The sequence below is a fragment of the Mesoplodon densirostris genome, chromosome 20 (genome assembly GCF_025265405.1).
Source record: "Mesoplodon densirostris isolate mMesDen1 chromosome 20, mMesDen1 primary haplotype, whole genome shotgun sequence".
NCBI lineage: Eukaryota > Metazoa > Chordata > Mammalia > Artiodactyla > Ziphiidae > Mesoplodon > Mesoplodon densirostris.
The window spans coordinates 5,430,358-5,446,652 of NC_082680.1; the positions used below are offsets into that span (position 1 = coordinate 5,430,358).

At 37.9% G+C, this 16,295-nt stretch overlaps 1 long non-coding RNA gene across 4 annotated transcripts in view; it reads left to right on the forward strand.

Annotated features, from left to right (window-relative positions):
• Nucleotides 1-16,295, forward strand: part of LOC132481148 (uncharacterized) — a 139,623-nt gene that overhangs the window by 69,273 nt on the left and 54,055 nt on the right. Inside the window, exon 3 of one of the 4 annotated variants that reach the window (XR_009530782.1) lies at nucleotides 442-1,439. The exons of the other annotated variants lie outside the window; for them this stretch is intronic. This is a non-coding gene — a long non-coding RNA (uncharacterized LOC132481148). Of the gene's footprint in view, nucleotides 1-441; nucleotides 1,440-16,295 lie in introns of those variants that run through there. 4 annotated transcript variants of the gene reach the window in all.

A 16,295-nucleotide genomic window follows, 5' to 3' on the forward strand; every position in this document is an offset into this window, starting at 1 on the left:
TGAAACTTAGCTCCTGAGACTCCAGGGCTGCTTGGTAGTGAGATACCTTCCTCGTGCGCTCAAGGTACACCTCATACAGTCTCGGCTCTGCCTGTCAGTTCAGGAAGCGCCCTCCTCACGTCTCTGATTCTCCTCCTCCGGGAGAGATCTGCGTTGCTGCCTTGGCTTTCCCATTGCCCTGTTGCCAAGGAGGGGCAACGGTCCCGTCTCGCCACGCCCTCGCTGGCCCCTGCAAGACCCGCCCCTCTGGCCCTGAGCACTGACCCCCGTCCCGCTGCCTCCCCTGCTGGTGTCGACATCCATCCACGGCCGTCAGCCGTCGGGTCCCTGTTCCAGTGTGCTCCTCAGCCTAGACGCCAGGCCCTCTGTCTGTCTGCTCAGCCCCTTCTGTGTACTTCCTGGGCTGTTCGGGAATGCTTACCTGCTTTTCGCATGCTACAGGGAGGTGCCTGAGAAGATGAGGCTGACCTCAGACCTCACTGCACGGACATCCCAGTACCTGAGACACCGAGAAGGAAGCCTTTCGGCTAACAGGACACACAGAAACTTTGTCAAACTCTGTTGAATCATGACCCACTCTAACTCCTCATATTATGTCTCATCAGAGAAGGGAACGACATGGGAAGCTGATTTTGACACTTTGATGTTCTTTAGCCATGAGTCTCCCTTTATTTCTACCAAAGGGCCAGAAATAACAACTCCTTCAGGACTTTCAGTGCTCAAGATCCCTGCTGTTTTCCTTAGAATCAGAATCAAAAGGCATCATTTGGCACGTAACCCATGTATAATATAAGCTAATCCATAAACATGACAGCATAAATGAACCTGAGATCCTACTGTCCTCTCCATCACTGATGGTTTCAGTAGGATTTACTATTCCACGTCCTCTCTTTTTCTGTTAAATTGGGCAGAAACACCAGATCAGAATGAACATTTTGGCACTGCTTACTTAGAAATATTTCATGTGAATTAAAATTTTAGTACCGAAATGAATCAGAACACTGATCGACTGTGGCACATGGGAATATTTGCACACATCGTGCAGGTGCATCTTAAATTGAAATGCTCTTTGTTAAAACAGGCTGATGACTCTATCCTAAAGCAGTGGAATCGGGTAAAAATAATGTGCATCCTAAATGGGAATAAATCATGTAGGTAAAATGTGGAGCTAGATGGGATATACAAGATTTACATAGTACGTCTTTTTTTCTGTCATTGTTTATAAATTATCCAAGTTCATTACAGAACTTGGTGGTTCAGAAAGACACCAGGGAGGAAGGGGGAAGGAAGCAGCTGGGAGATCTAATCCATGTGATGAAAAGGAAAGGCAATTAATGAGGAGAAAAGAACTCGGGAGAGAAAAGCTCATACGGCAAGATAAAAAGTATAAGAGAGCAAGTAGTAGGCAGTATAGAGAAAATATAGTACTTAATTTTCAATTGTCTGGTCTGTATCTGTTGTAAAGGCTGTTTTCTACTTCCTCTTAGATAATAATGATAGTATCAGATCTATTTGCTTTTCTTACACTTGTGTTTGAAATCCAATGGTAAACTTTGAGATGATACTTTGATCAGGAAATAATAGAAGAGTCTCTTTATTCAGTTTTCTGTGAAACCTCAATCCCAAATCTTTGAAAATGAAATGTGGCCAGAAAAAGGTCAAAAGTTCCAGTCTTTAAAAATATTAAATAACACTAAAGGAAAGAATGAACAACCACCCATTTGGAAAACGTTATTTCACTTATAACAATTGTTATAGATGGAGAAGTAGCTGACACAGGGTGTCTTGGGGGACTGATTTTTCAAATATATGCAGTTAGAGAACAGGAATGAATGGGGAAATTGCTCTTAAAAGAGAATTAAGCAGAGTCTTTCATCTTAGAAAATCCAGTTGGAAATCTCAGTGTGTATCTTTTAAAACGTCTTAGTTCATTTTTTATATATGAAACCTCTTGGGTGTCAAAAGGATTTCAAGCAAAATAAAAATTGAAAAACAAAAAGCTCTGAAGAGAAAGTTACAAATTAAATATAGATATACATTGATCTGGATTATTATAAGCATGTGGGTAAATAGCTATTAATTTTGCTTCTGGAAATTTCTGAGTGTTTTCACCTTTAGTAAAGGAGCATTTTAGTCATTTTAAAAATTTATATCTATTTCATCTGGATGATGAAAGTCGTGACATTTTTGTTTTCTAAGATCTTGAATATGATTTATCAAAATAATACATATTGGTATCTGGCTGTGATATCAGTATTGACTCCCCAGTGTCATTAATTCACTAAGAATGAATATAACCATATTATTGGCTGAAATTATAAGTTTAAAGATGATTATAAGGAAAGTCTTAGCATTGGTGATGGTAACACATTCAGCAGTTAATAGTAAAGTCTAAATATTTGTGTCAATAAGACAATAAAATATAAGTCAAGTTGTACAACTGGATTGTGACCTATATTTATAAAAATCTTTTAAGTTAAAATTTAAAATAGAGATTTAAAAACGCTTTGCAGATATTGAAGCCTTATGGGGAAAGACGCCTGTTTACAAGCCCAGAAATAGCAATGGTGAAGAAGAGTAATTTCACATGCATGCTTCTGTCATTACTGCCACAGCTGAGGGCAGGCATGGGCAGTGACTACTTGAATTGTCAGCGGTAACTGTGTCCTTAGTGGGCCTCCCTGCCTTTCACTGTAAAAAATTGAAAGCAACAAAATTTCTCAGAAATGCCACATTTATATTTCAGAATACAATAATACACACATCGTACATTTGAGAGGAAAATTTGACATTGATTTTTCAACATAATTATCCATGAATAATTTGAATCCATATAATTAGAATTTATGTTCTCTATATAATTTTATTCTCTGCCCATGGTTTACTCTTCATCAGATACTTGACCTGATAACTTTGAATTTCGTGGTTTATTTTTTTTTTCTCTGCCAATTCCATTTTACTTCCTACTGATATATATTTTTTAAACAACAAAGAAACCCCAGCAACTATATTTAGTCCAGATAGAGTAACATGAACTAAATTTTCTTGAGTAGATACCAGTGCCAAACACTCCACTACATGCTTTAGGTTCTTTATCTCCTTTAAACCTCATAGCACATCTATACCAGGCACTGTTAGTGTCATTTTACAAATAAGCAACTTGAGGCGCAAAGAAGTTAAGCAATTTGCCCAAAGTCTCAAAGCTAATAAATGGCAGAGCAAAGACATGAATCTAATTTTAATTAGATTAGCACTTGCAGATAAAATTCTTCAAAGTTCTTGAATCCGTGTTGTATACTTTATTTTATTAACATACCAATCACTTTATTGATAAGGAAGTTTCCATAAGTTTGATTTAAGCTAACCTAAACGTGATTAATTTAGGATAAACTAAATATGAAGGTTGTGTTTTAATCAATTCAGACTAAAAGGCAGCAAGGGAAAATTTTTTAGAGAGGCTGTCAAGTATCTGGGAGCTGAAATTTAAAGAAATGTAAGTACACAACACTTGGGCTGAGAGTGAATTAAATGTCAGCAAAAGAAACAGCATCTTAAGAGCACACAGTTCTTTAGCCTTGTTCTTCATATAAGGGGGCATGGAGTGTGGAGTGGTTTCACGATCCTATAGTCACCTCTTGTCCCAATTTCTCGTCCTGGTGAAATCTGGATCCTGCTCACATCATGCCTTCTATGCTGTCTTTCCCACTCCATTGACCCAAAGAAAGAACACAATTTTTTCTCTTTACTTCCCCAGGCAATCAGTATCGAAGCCCATTGTGTTTGATAAAATTCAGCTGAGTATTTGAGAGGATCAGAGAGGTTTAGCAGAATTCACAAATAAATAAAATTATAGAACGTGATGCATAATCCGGTTACTATGATAACAGGTCAGACCTAATTACACAATAAAGAAGTAAGCTTTAAGCTATTACACAGAACGTCTAAAGACAGATGTACACATCTAAAAAGATTGAAAATCTATATACCATAATGTTGAGAGTGGTGAAAGATGTTAGTAATGTTTTCTTCTTCACATGTATTGTTAAAAATTTCTATGATAAACATTAAAATGTCTAAGAAAAAAGGCAGTTTTTAAAGTAAGTTGAAATCAAGAACCATAAATTAAATAATTGTGACTTTTTCTGGAGGGCCCTTTGTACAACCCATTGGCTTAAACATCAGTGTATTCCTCAGTGCCTTTCATATAAAAAATTAATCAGTGAATGAATATAGATACAGATGAAACACACTTTACCATAGCCCATGTTCACAAAACATACTCAGAGTACTCTGAGTACTGAAATATCTAAAAACTTTATTCAATTTATGTAACATTGTATTTATATATAAATTTGATGAAAAATACAAACTATTACTACTTATCTGATTTTTTAAAAAATATTACATAGAATTTCATAATTATTAAAAAAATCCTTGGTTTAACTAGGCACTAGAAGAAATTACATTGGTCTCTTTTAACTTATTACTTCACTTTATTTTTTATTGATATTTTAAATTTTTTACAAATGTTTTGAATTCATTTCTTTGAAATTTCAGGAAGATATGGACACTGGAACAGACCTTTCACAAATTAGAATAGATTATTTATTTCTAATATCTTTGACCAATGTAAGCCCATTTATGTATTTTTTTCCTTCAAAATATGGAGAGTCAAAACATATTACCATGTAAGTAAAAAGATAATTTTTAATAAGTGTTTTATACCTACATAAACTGCTCTATTTTAAGGCTTTTCACTGAGTAACCTTAAAATCAGTTTAACTAACAACGGATATTTTTTATAATTCACTTAAGATAATTAAACATTCTATATCTGAAAAATATACTTCTTATAAATATTGTCTTTTAATGCCTTTCAGATGGTGTAGTTAAATGATCGTTTTAAAAGATGGTGAATTATTTAGAATTTCACGTTAGACTAATATCTCTTCAAATATAATCTCCTGTTAAATAGCCCATGAAGCTTCCAAATAAATTCAATGGGTAAAATCCTAGGCAAAATAAAGTTCAAATAAATTTCAGCATTAGAGACACATGGACCCATGTAAGTTCTACTTCAAGGGATTGTTCTTTAGAGAAATAACTGGCAAGTGGTTTGAAGCAATCAATCAGAAGTTTCCATGAGTAAGTAGGGGCCAAAATATTGTGGTCTTGGCTCGAGGATACCCTGGTGGAATGTCCATTCAAATCCATCATGAGCAGAGTCCACTTTGTTTTACATGACACTTGTATACTTCATCAAGGGAAGTGCTAATCAACATACAAGAGCTTTTATTTCAACATTTAAAGCTTATAAAGAACAAGTCATGGTAGCTCTTCCAAATAATCTCCAGGACAGGAAAGAGAAGCCAGAATAAGCAACGCAAGCCTGTTGCCCCACCAGTGACATTTATCTTGAGCTTGAGTTACTTCCTGATGTAGATGTTGGAGACAGTTCATCTTGTATGTGACTTCAATCCAAACCAGCTCCCTAAAATGAGGTGAAAATGAAATTTTCAATCCTTTGGACCCAAAGAAGGGGTAAGATCTGATGAGTGCTACTGCTAAATGAAGCTCGCTAGTCCTTTTGGCAGGATTTTCATTTTCTCCTCTTGTATAAAATGGGCTCACCTTCTGAGGGTCAAATAGAGGAAAAGACTACGTTGCATTTATATCCAAATTCAAATAGCTTCAATTCACATTTGCTGAACAAGGATCATCTATTTCAAGAGACAAGAGAGCTCTATAATGAGAGACTGCCAGCAGTTTTCCTTTAAGGTCTGGAACAACATGGGTCTAGCAATCCTTGTGCCAAATAGGACAAAGGAAAGAGCTGGTGAAATGAGGTCATGAGAACAGAAGAACCTGCTTGTAATTTTATTAAACTTTGAAGCCCTTAGTTTGACTCTATGATGTAGAATCCAGCTAGCTTGTCTTAGCTGGTTTCCAAGTCAATAGATCCTCGAATGGTCTTGACTTATGGCTTGTACCTCATCTGCCTCAAGCGTCCCAGGAAACCAGGAAATTCAACACAGAGCCCTCTTCAACCACAAAGCTTCGTAGAGGGTGTGCACATGACAATCATAGCATGGGTATTTGATCAGTAAATCTGAGCCCAAGATGACCTCATTCTATTTTTTATTTCCTCAAAGATTTGATGGAAAAAAGAATGGAAATATGAAAAATATCTCTAGAGGTTTTATTCATTTTAATCATCAAAATAGATAATGGAGAAAAAAAGGAAAAATCATAAATATATCTCAATCTCATTTTTTTTCCAAAAAGGAAAGGCTTATCAGAGTTGATTTACGGATTGTCAGATTTAAAGAAGTTACATTCTGGGAGAACTCACAGTTTCTCTTCCCATAATACATCATAGGAAACTACCTGTAAAGGATACTGAAGGAAGAAAAAGATTTTACAATATTGTAAACCTGAGAGAAGGTTTACATACAGAAAGTAGGTGCTTTCAAAAGGGAGTCAATGGGGCTTCCCTGGTGGTGCAGTGGTTGAGAGTCCGCCTGCCAATGCAGGGGACACGGGTTCGTGCCCCGGTCCGGGAAGATCCCACATACCACGGAGCGGCTGGGCCCGTGAGCCATGGCCGCTGAGCCTGCGCGTCCAGAGCCTGCGCTCTGCAACTGGAGAGGCCACAACGGTGAGAGGCCCACGTACTGCAAAAAAAAAACAAAAACAAACAAACAAAAAAAAAACACCTGAGGCAAGGAACTAGGCCCATGTTTATTGATCACTTTCTCTATACCAGTTGTTCTGCTAGCCACATCCATCCCCATGAGGTATGGATTACTTATAAATCCACCCTGGAAGGTGTGGACTTCATTCTCTCAAATCACCATGACATACGAATTTGCATTTTAAATGACTGATATTCAGAGTCAATATCTTGCCAAAACCCACACTGTTTTTAAAACCAGGTTGACAAAAAAGGCAGTAGTGGCCAGTTATGGAAGCATGGATCAAGAGAAGTAGAAGCAACAGAATTTGAATGAAATTTAGGAGCTTGTTTTCATCTCAGATCACACTGTACTGCTTTCTTTCTCTGGAATATATGGTGTCTGGCACGGGTGTCCCTGGGGAAGGGGCGCTTCCATGAGCTCTCACACACTCTCCCTGAGCTTATCCCAGTCACTCCACTCACCAGTCCATGTCTTGATGTCTCTTAATACGTCCGTTGACCCTTCTTGGCAGTGAACTTCTTAAGAGCAAGAATGGTGTCTTTTTCACAGAGTTAACCATGGAGGCTCATTCAGTGCCTGGGACACAGGACAAGTGTGACACATATTATGGCTGAGAAGGATGTGGTAATAAAGATAAAAGGAAAGAAACTTACTCAAATGGCATTACCAAGGTATAAAGGCAGACCCGGTTTACAAGAAGAGTAAGGATATATCCCTGCATGGTTCCTAGGTAACAGGATGGCTGTACCCTTTGAAGGGGGCTGGGAGGGCCTGAAGGACCCATCAACAGCTCAGGAGAGTCATGCTTAGCAGAGTGCTTGGTGGCAGGATGAGGTAAAGGAAGCCTTTTAAAGACTGACTGATTGTGCCGTATAGTGAAGAGAGTTTCCATTACACTTGAAATGATTCAAGCTTCTTACCTTCCCTACCCGGCCCTGCATTAGCTGGTGCCTGTCTCTTTCTCCAGCCTCATCCCCTATTTCTATTTTTCTCATTACCTTTATTCCAAATCCAGGTCTCTGTCTATTTCTGGGACATTCCAAATGTATTCCTACCTGGCGTCTTTACAGGGCTGGTTCCATCTTAACATTCAAGTTACCACTTCTTCCAGGAGGGTTTCAATAATAACAGTATATGAAATGCCTTCCTCCACCCCCAAGCATTGTCACGCTCTTTCAATGCTTATTGATCTCCGAATTTATATTATTTATTCATTTCATGATTTACTTGCTTTTCTTTCATCTCAGCACTGGAATTTTGAGCTACATGAAAGCAGGTACTTGGTCATTTCACTTTTGAATCCCCGATGCCTGGTGCCTATAAGTGCTTAATAAATGTTTGTAAATAAATGAACGAATTGATCACCCACCCTGCCATCTTGCTGGGTAGCATCAGTGAGAATGGATAGACATGAGAATAATAGCTAATAATACTTACCTTATTATTACTATCTTCTGGGCACTAAGTGCTTTAGGTGGATTAAAATATTTAATCTTCAGAGAAACCTAACATGATCCCAATTTTGCACATGACACACTAAGGCCCTGAGGGTTTATAATGTTTAGTATAGAACACAGCACAGCATAGGTACAAGAGAATGTTAAGTTACACGAAATGACAACATCTGGTTTTCTAACTTATCACCTGGCATATGAAATTTTTCCCAAAATTCATGGCCTACACATCGTTGACCCTCCCACCGTGGGGAAAATGTATACTTCAGGATTTTGCAGCCACTGTGTAGTTTATCTAAGGTGTCACCTGCAGCAGTAGATGTGCCAATCCCTTTGTTCCCACAGAGCCCTCTACCTAATTGTGTTAAAGCTCATAGCACATTTACATTGCACATGTGTGTTTACTTGCCTGTCTTTCTGATGAGATGGAATTCTTCGAAGGCAAGGATACTGTCTTCTTACGCTGCTATATCTGTGCCTGTCATAACACCAAATAGATTCTCAGAAAGCGTTTACTGGATACCACTGTTCATAACCTGAAAAAAAAAATTTTAATTGCCTGTTCTTCCAAACATAAGAATCCAAATTTTCACTAGTGAAATATATTTTTTTAACATCTTTATTAGAGTATAATTGCTTTACAATGGTGTGTTAGTTTCTGCTTTATAACAAAGTGAATCAGTTATACATATACATATATCCCCATATCTTCTCCCTCTTCCGTCTCCTTCCCTTCCACCCTCCCTATCCCACCCCTCTAGGTGGTCACAAAGCACCGAGCTGATCTCCCGCTGCTATGTGGCTGCTTCTCACTAGCTATCTGTTTTACATTTGGTAGTGTATATATGTCCATGCCACTCTCTCACTTTGTCCCAGCTTACCCTTCCCCCTCCCCGTATCCTCAAGTCCATTCTCTAGTAGGTCTGCATCTTTATTCCCGTCTTGCCCCTAAGTTTTTCTGACCATTTTTTTTTCTTTTTTTTTTTGATTCCATATATATGTGTTAGCATACGGTATTTGTTTTTCTCTTTCTGACTTCCTTCACTCTGTATGACACTCTATAGGTCCATCCACCTCACTACAAATAACTCAGTTTCATTCCTTTTTATGGCTCAGTAATACTCCATTGTATATATGTGCCACATCTTCTTTATCCATTCGTCTGTTGATGGACACTTAGGTTGCTTCCATGTCTGGCTATTGGAAATAGAGCTGCAATGAACATTTTGGTACATGACTCTTTTTGAATTATAGTTTTCTCAGGGTATATGCCCAGTAGTGGGATTGCTGGGTCATATGCTAGTTCTGTTTTTTTTTTTTTTTTTTTGCGGTATGTGGGCCTCTCACTGTTGTGGCCTCTCCCGTTGCAGAGCACAGGCTCTGGACGCACAGGCCCAGCGGCCATGGCTCACGGGCCCAGCTGCTCCGCGGCATGTGGGATCCTCCCAGACCGGGGCACGAACCTGTTTCCCCTGCATCGGCAGGCGGACTCTCAACCACTGCGCCACCAGGGAAGCCCCTATTTTTAGTTTTTTAAGGAACCTCCATACTGTTCTCCATAGTGGCTGTATCAATTTATATTCCCACCAACAGTACAAGAGGGTTCCCTTTTCTCCACACCCTCCCAGCATTTGTTGTTTGTAGATTTTTTGATGATGGCCATTCTGACCGGTGTGAGATGATACCTCATTGTAGTTTTGATTTGCATTTCTCAAATGATTAATGATGTTGAGCATTCTTTCATGTGTTTGTTGGCAATCTGTTTATCTTCTTTGGAGAAATGTCTATTTAGGTCTTCTGCCCATTTTTGGATTGGGTTGTTTGTTTTTTTGATATTGAGCTGCATGAGTTGCTTGTATGTTTTGGAGGTTAATCCTTTGTCAGTTGCTTCATTTGCAAATATTTTCTCCCATTCTGAGGGTTGTCTTTTCGTCTTATTTATGGTTTCCTTTGCTATGCCAAAGCTTTTAAGTTCCATTAGGTCCCATTTGTTTATTTTTGTTTTTATTTCCATTTCTCTAGGAGGTGGGTCAAAAAGGATCTTGCTGTGATTTATGTCATAGATTGTTCTACCTATGTTTTCCTCTAAGAGTTTGATGGTGTCTGACCTTACATTTAGGTCTTTAATCCATTTTGAGTTTATTTTTGTGCATGGTGTTAGGGAGTGTTCTAATTTCATTCTTTTACATGTAACTGTCCAGTTTTCCCAGCACCACTTATTGAAGAGACTGTCTTTTCTCCACTGTATATTCTTGCCTCCTTTATCAAAGATAAGGTGACCACATGTGCGTGGGTTTATCTCTGGGCTTTCTATCCTGTTCCATTGATTTATTTTTCTGTTTTTGTGCCAGTACCATACTCTCTTGATTACTGTAGGTTTGTAGTATAGTCTGAAGTCAGGGAGCCTGATTCCTCCAGCTCCATTTTTCTTTCTCAAGATTGCTTTGGCTATTCAGGGTCTTTTGTGTTTCCACACAAATTGTGAAATTTTTTGTTCTAGTTCTGTGGAAAATGCCAGTGGTAGTTTGATAGGGATTGCATTGAATCTGTAGATTGCTTTGGGTAGTATAGGCATTTTCACAATGTTGATTCTTCCAATCCAAGAACATGGTATATCTCTCCATCTATTTGTATTGTCGTTAATTTCTTTCATCAATGTCTTATAATTTTCTGCATACAGGTCTTTTGTCTCCTTAGGTAGGTTTATTCCTAGATATTTTATTCTTTTTGTTGCAGTGGAAAATAGGAGTGTTTTCTTGATTTCACTTTCAGATTTTTCATCATTAGTGTATAGGAATGCCAGAGATTTCTGTGCATTAATTTTGTATCCTGCTACTTTACCAGATTCATTGGTTAGCTCTAGTAGTTTTCTGGTAGCATCTTTAGGATTCTCTATGTATAGTATCTTGTCATCTGCAAATAGTGACAGCTTTGCTTCTTCTTTTCCGATTTGGATTCCTTTTATTTCTTTTTCTTCTCTGCTTGCTGTGGCTAAAACTTCCAAAACTATGTTGAATAAGAGTGGTGAGAGTGGGCAACCTTGTCTTGTTCCTGATCTTAGTGGAAATGGTTTCAGTTTTTCACCATTGAGGACGATGTTGGCTGTGGGTTTGTCATATATGGCCTTTATTATGTTGAGGAAAGTTCCCTCTATGCCTACTTTCTGCAGGGTTTTTATCATAAATGGGTGTTGAATTTTGTCAAAAGCTTTCTCTGCATCTATTGAGATGATCATAAGGTTTTTCTCCTTCAGTTTGTTAATATTGTGTATCACGTTGATTGATTTGTGTATATTGAAGAATCCTTGCATTCCTGGGATAAACCCCACTTGATCATAGTGTATGATCCTTTTCATGTGTTGTTGGATTCTGTTTGCTAGTATTTTGTTGAGGATTTTTGCATCTATGTTCATCAGTGATATTGGCCTGTAGTTTTCTTTCTTTGTGACATCTTTGTCTGGTTTTGGTACCAGAGTGATGGTGGCCTCGTAGAATGAGTTTGGGAGTGTTCCTCCCTCTGCTATATTTTGGAAGAGTTTGAGAAGGATAGGTGTTAGCTCTTCTCTAAATGTTTGATAGAATTCGCCTGTGAAGCCATCTGGTCCTGGGCTTTTGTTTGTTGGAAGATTTTTAATCACAGTTTCAATTTCAGTACTTGTGATGGGTCTGTTTATATTTTCTGTTTCTTTCTGGTTCAGTCTAGGAAGGTTGTGCTTTTCTGAGGATTTGTCCATTTCTTCCAGGTTGTCCATTTTATTGGCATAGAGTTGCTTGTAGTAATCTCTCATGATCCTTTGTATTTCTGCAGTGTCAGTTGTTACTTCTCCTTTTTTATTTCTAATTCTATTGATTTGTGTCTTCTCCCTTTTTTTCTTGGTGAGTTTGGCTAGTGGTTTATCAATTTTGTTTATCTCCTCAAAGAACCAGCTTTTAGTTTTATTGATCTTTGCTATCATTTCCTTCATTTCTTTTTCATTTATTTCTGATCTAATCTTTATGATTTCTTTCCTTCTGCTAACTTTGGTGTTTTGTTGTTCTTCTTTCTCTAATTGCTTTAGGTTTAAGGTTAGGTTGTTTATTTGAGATGTTTTTTGTTTCTTAAGGTAGGATTGTATTGCTATAAACTTCCCTCTTAGGACTGATTTTGCTGCATCCCATAGGTTTTGGGTCGTTGTGTTTTCATTGTCATTTGTTTCTAGGTATTTTTTGATTTCCTCTTTTATTTGTCAGTGATCTCTTGGTTATTAAGTAGTGTGTTGTTTAGCCTCCATGTGTTTGTATTTCTTACAGACTTTTTCCTGTAATTGATACCTAGTCTCATAGCATCGTGGTCGGAAAAGATACTTCATACAATTTCAATTTTCTTAAATTTACCAATGCTGGATTTGTGACCCAAGATATGATCTATCCTGTAGAATGTTCCATGAGCATTTGAGAAGAAAGTCTATTCTATTGTTTTTGGATGGAATGTCCTATAAATATCAATTAAGTCCATCTTGTTTAATGTATCATTTAAAGCTTGTGTTTCCTTATTTATTTTCATTTTGGATCATCTGTCCATTGGTGAACGTGGGGTGGTAAAGTCCCCTACTATGATTGTGTTACTGTTGATTTCCCCTTTTATGGCTGTTACTATTTGCCTTATGTATTGAGGTGCTCCTATGTTGGGTGCATAACTATTTACAATTGTTATATCTTCTTCTTGGATTGATCCCTTGATCATTATGTAATGTCCTTCTTTGTCTCTTGTAATAGTCTTTGTTTTAAAGAGTATTTTGTCTGATATGAGAATTGCTACTCCAGCTTTCTTTTGATTTCCATTTGCATGGAATATGTTTTTCCATCCCCTCACTTTCAGTCTGTATTGTCCCTAGGTCTGAAGTGGGTCTCTTGTAGACAGCATATGTACAGGTCTTGTTTTTGTATCCATTCAGTCAGTCTGTGTCTTTTGGTTGGAGCATTTAATCCATTTACATTTAAGGTAATTATCGATATGTATGTTCCTATTACCATTTTCATAATTGTTTTGGGTTTGTATTGTAGGTCTTTTCCTTCTGTTGTGTTTCCTGCCTAGAGAAGTTCCTTTAGCATTTGTTGTAAAGCTGGTTTGTTGGTGCTGAACTCTCTTAGCTTTTGCTTGTTTGTAAAGCTTTTAATTTTTCCGTCAAACCTGAATGAGATCCTTGCTGGGTAGAGTAATCTTGGTTGTAGGATTTTCTCCTTCATCACTTTAAATATGTCCTGCCACTGCCTTCTGGCTTGCAGAGTTTCTGCTGAAAGATCAGCTGTTAACCTTATGGGGATTCCCTTATGTGTATATCTTGTTTTTCCCTTGCTGCTTTTAATATTTGTTCTTTGTGTTTAATTTTTGATAGTTTGATTAATATGTGTCTTGGCATGTTTCTCCTTGGATTTATCCTGTATGGGACTCTCTGTGCTTCCTGGACTTGATTAACTATTTCCTTTCCCATATTAGGGAAGTTTTCAACTATAATCTCTTCAAATATTTTCTCAGTCCCTTTCTTTTTCTCTTCTTCTGGGACCCCTATAATTCGAATGTTGGTGCATTTAATGTTGTCCCAGAGGTCTCTGAGACTGTCCTCAATTCTTTTCATTCTTTTTTCTTTATTCTGCTCTCCAGTAGTTATTTCCACTATTTTATCTTCCAGGTCACTTATCCATTCTTCTGCCTCAGTTATTCTGCTATTGATCCCTTCTAGAGAATTTTTAATTTCATTTACTGTGCTGTTCATCACTGTTTGTTTGCTCTTTAGTTCTTCTAGGTCCTTGTTAAACCTTTCTTGTATTTTCTCCATTCTATTTCCAAGATTTTGGATCATCTTTACTATCATTATTCTGAATTCTTTTTCAGGTAGACTGCCTATTTCCTCTTTATTTGTTAGGTCTGGTGGGTTTTTACCTTGCTCCTTCATCTGCTGTGTGTTTCTCTGTCTTCTCATTTTGCTTTACCTACTGTGTTTGGGGTCTCCTTTTCGCAGGCTGCTGGTTCGTAGTTTCAGTTGTTTTTGGTGTCTGTCCCCAGTGGCTAATTTTGGTTCAGTGGGTTGTGTAGGCTTCCTGGTGGAGGGGACTAATGCCTGTGCGGGAATCTCTCCGCTTTGCCCTCCGCACCCCTGTTGCTGCACTCTCCTCCATTGCTCCATAGCTCCCCCCTCTGCCACCCGCGGTCTCTGCCCACAAAGGAGCTTCTAGTGTGTGGAAACCTTTCCTCCTTCACGGCTCCCTCCCACTGGTGCAGGTCCGTCCCTATTCTTTTGTCTCTGTTTTTCTTTTTTCTTTTGCCCTACCCAGGTACGTGGGGAGTTTCTTGCCTTTTGGGAGGTCTGAGGTCTTCTGCCAGCGTTCAGTAGGTGTTCTGTAGGAGTTGTTCCACGTGTAGATGTATTTCTGGTGTATCTGTGGGGAGGAAGGTGGTCTCTGTGTCTTATTCTTCCACTATCTTGAAGCTCCTCTCTCGTAAAATGTATTTTTAAGTAATATCAAAATGACTAGTTTGATAAAAAATAGTAGTTTATAAATTATGGAATAATTAGGTTAATTCAGTCGCATAGTTCATATTTTAATCATGTCAGAGATGGGCATCTTGCAAAATATATATTGGTCTTAGAAACATGTATGAACGTTTCTTTTTTGGCCACATTATTAAAAGTATAACTGTGGGGTTTCAGATACCCTTCAGATATAAGTAGTAGTTCATCAGGTCACTCCCCTAACACACAGTTCATTCTAGATAAGAAAACCTCTAGCAGTTCAGCATTGGGATTCGGTTAAGCAGATCGTCTAAAACAGTGGATGTTTTTCTAAGGCTTACCTGATTAATCCAAACCTCTGGAGTCTACTCTACTGAGCTAGAAATCTTAGAAGGAGAGGTGTTCTCATAATACTTTTCAACACAATTTGTTTCTGGCTTTAGCCAAAAATAATGTAAAAGAGACCTGTCAACACATTAAGGTCCAAACTTAAATTAAAAAAAAAAAAAAAGCTTGGAGGTTAAAAAAGAAAAAAGTCTTTGAAATTTAAAAAAAGTTCCATTCTGGGTTGCAGTTCAAACAACAATAATAAAGCCACAACACAAGGGTAAATGCATTGGACAGTTATCCTTTATTTAACAGATTATGGTGTGGTCCCCTTTCAGGTAGGAACAGAGTCCATTCAGTCCTTCTCTGCCTCTGGTAAGTTCATCTCAATGAAAAGGATGAGAAGATGATGAAAAGATAAAGTTCTAAGGAGGGCAGCCTATAATAAGAAACACAATAACAGGAAAAAGGTGGTGGACACACAGCATTAAAAGGGGCCTTAAGTGTGAACTTGGGGGGAAGAAAAGTGAAAACAAAGGAACGGCTGAAGCCAAGAAGGAGGGCAATTGATTCTTCTGCCCTGTGGATGAAAGCTTTGCCTGCATATTTGGAGAATGTTGATTTTCCCCTGCCAGGCAACTTTAATTGAACCCATGTTCTAAGAGTGACCAAAACAATGTAAGGTACCAACTGGACTTGAACGAAGAATCTAGTTTGCACACCTACAGATAATTTAACATTTCCAAAAGCATTTAAAATGGTTTTAGCAATATAGGAGCGATTTTGCTTTTAGTGTTCTGCAAAGCAAAAGCACAATTTAATTATCTTAATTTGATCTATTAAGTACTTGTTTGAAGTGGACTAGAATTCCAGGAATCTTATAAGACCAAGCTCCAGCAGCATTATTTAGGGACATAATTCCATACAAACTGAAGCATAAATAAAACCACAATACATAGAACTTGTATGAAAAGAGGAAGAAAACCTACCAATCTAGGGTCAGCTTCTTAAAAGAGGCACTTGGTAAGGTTACAGTATTAGCCCGCAGACGCTATAGTGTAAAAAACTTTGTGGAGAAAATCTTTTCCATTTCCCTTTATTTTTAAAACTAAATTGGCATCACCTGCCATGATCATCCACCTTATTCTCTGGGCTAGTTCTATCTTTTGGTTCCCTAAATTAAAGTCAATCCTCAAAGAACAGATTTCTATCACCACAGAAAGTATTCAAAAGACTCTTAAAGTGACTTTTTAAATAGAGCCCCAAATCACATGAGTGGAACGAAATGCATAGTATTTCAAGGCATGAAGGAAGAGTGGAATAACT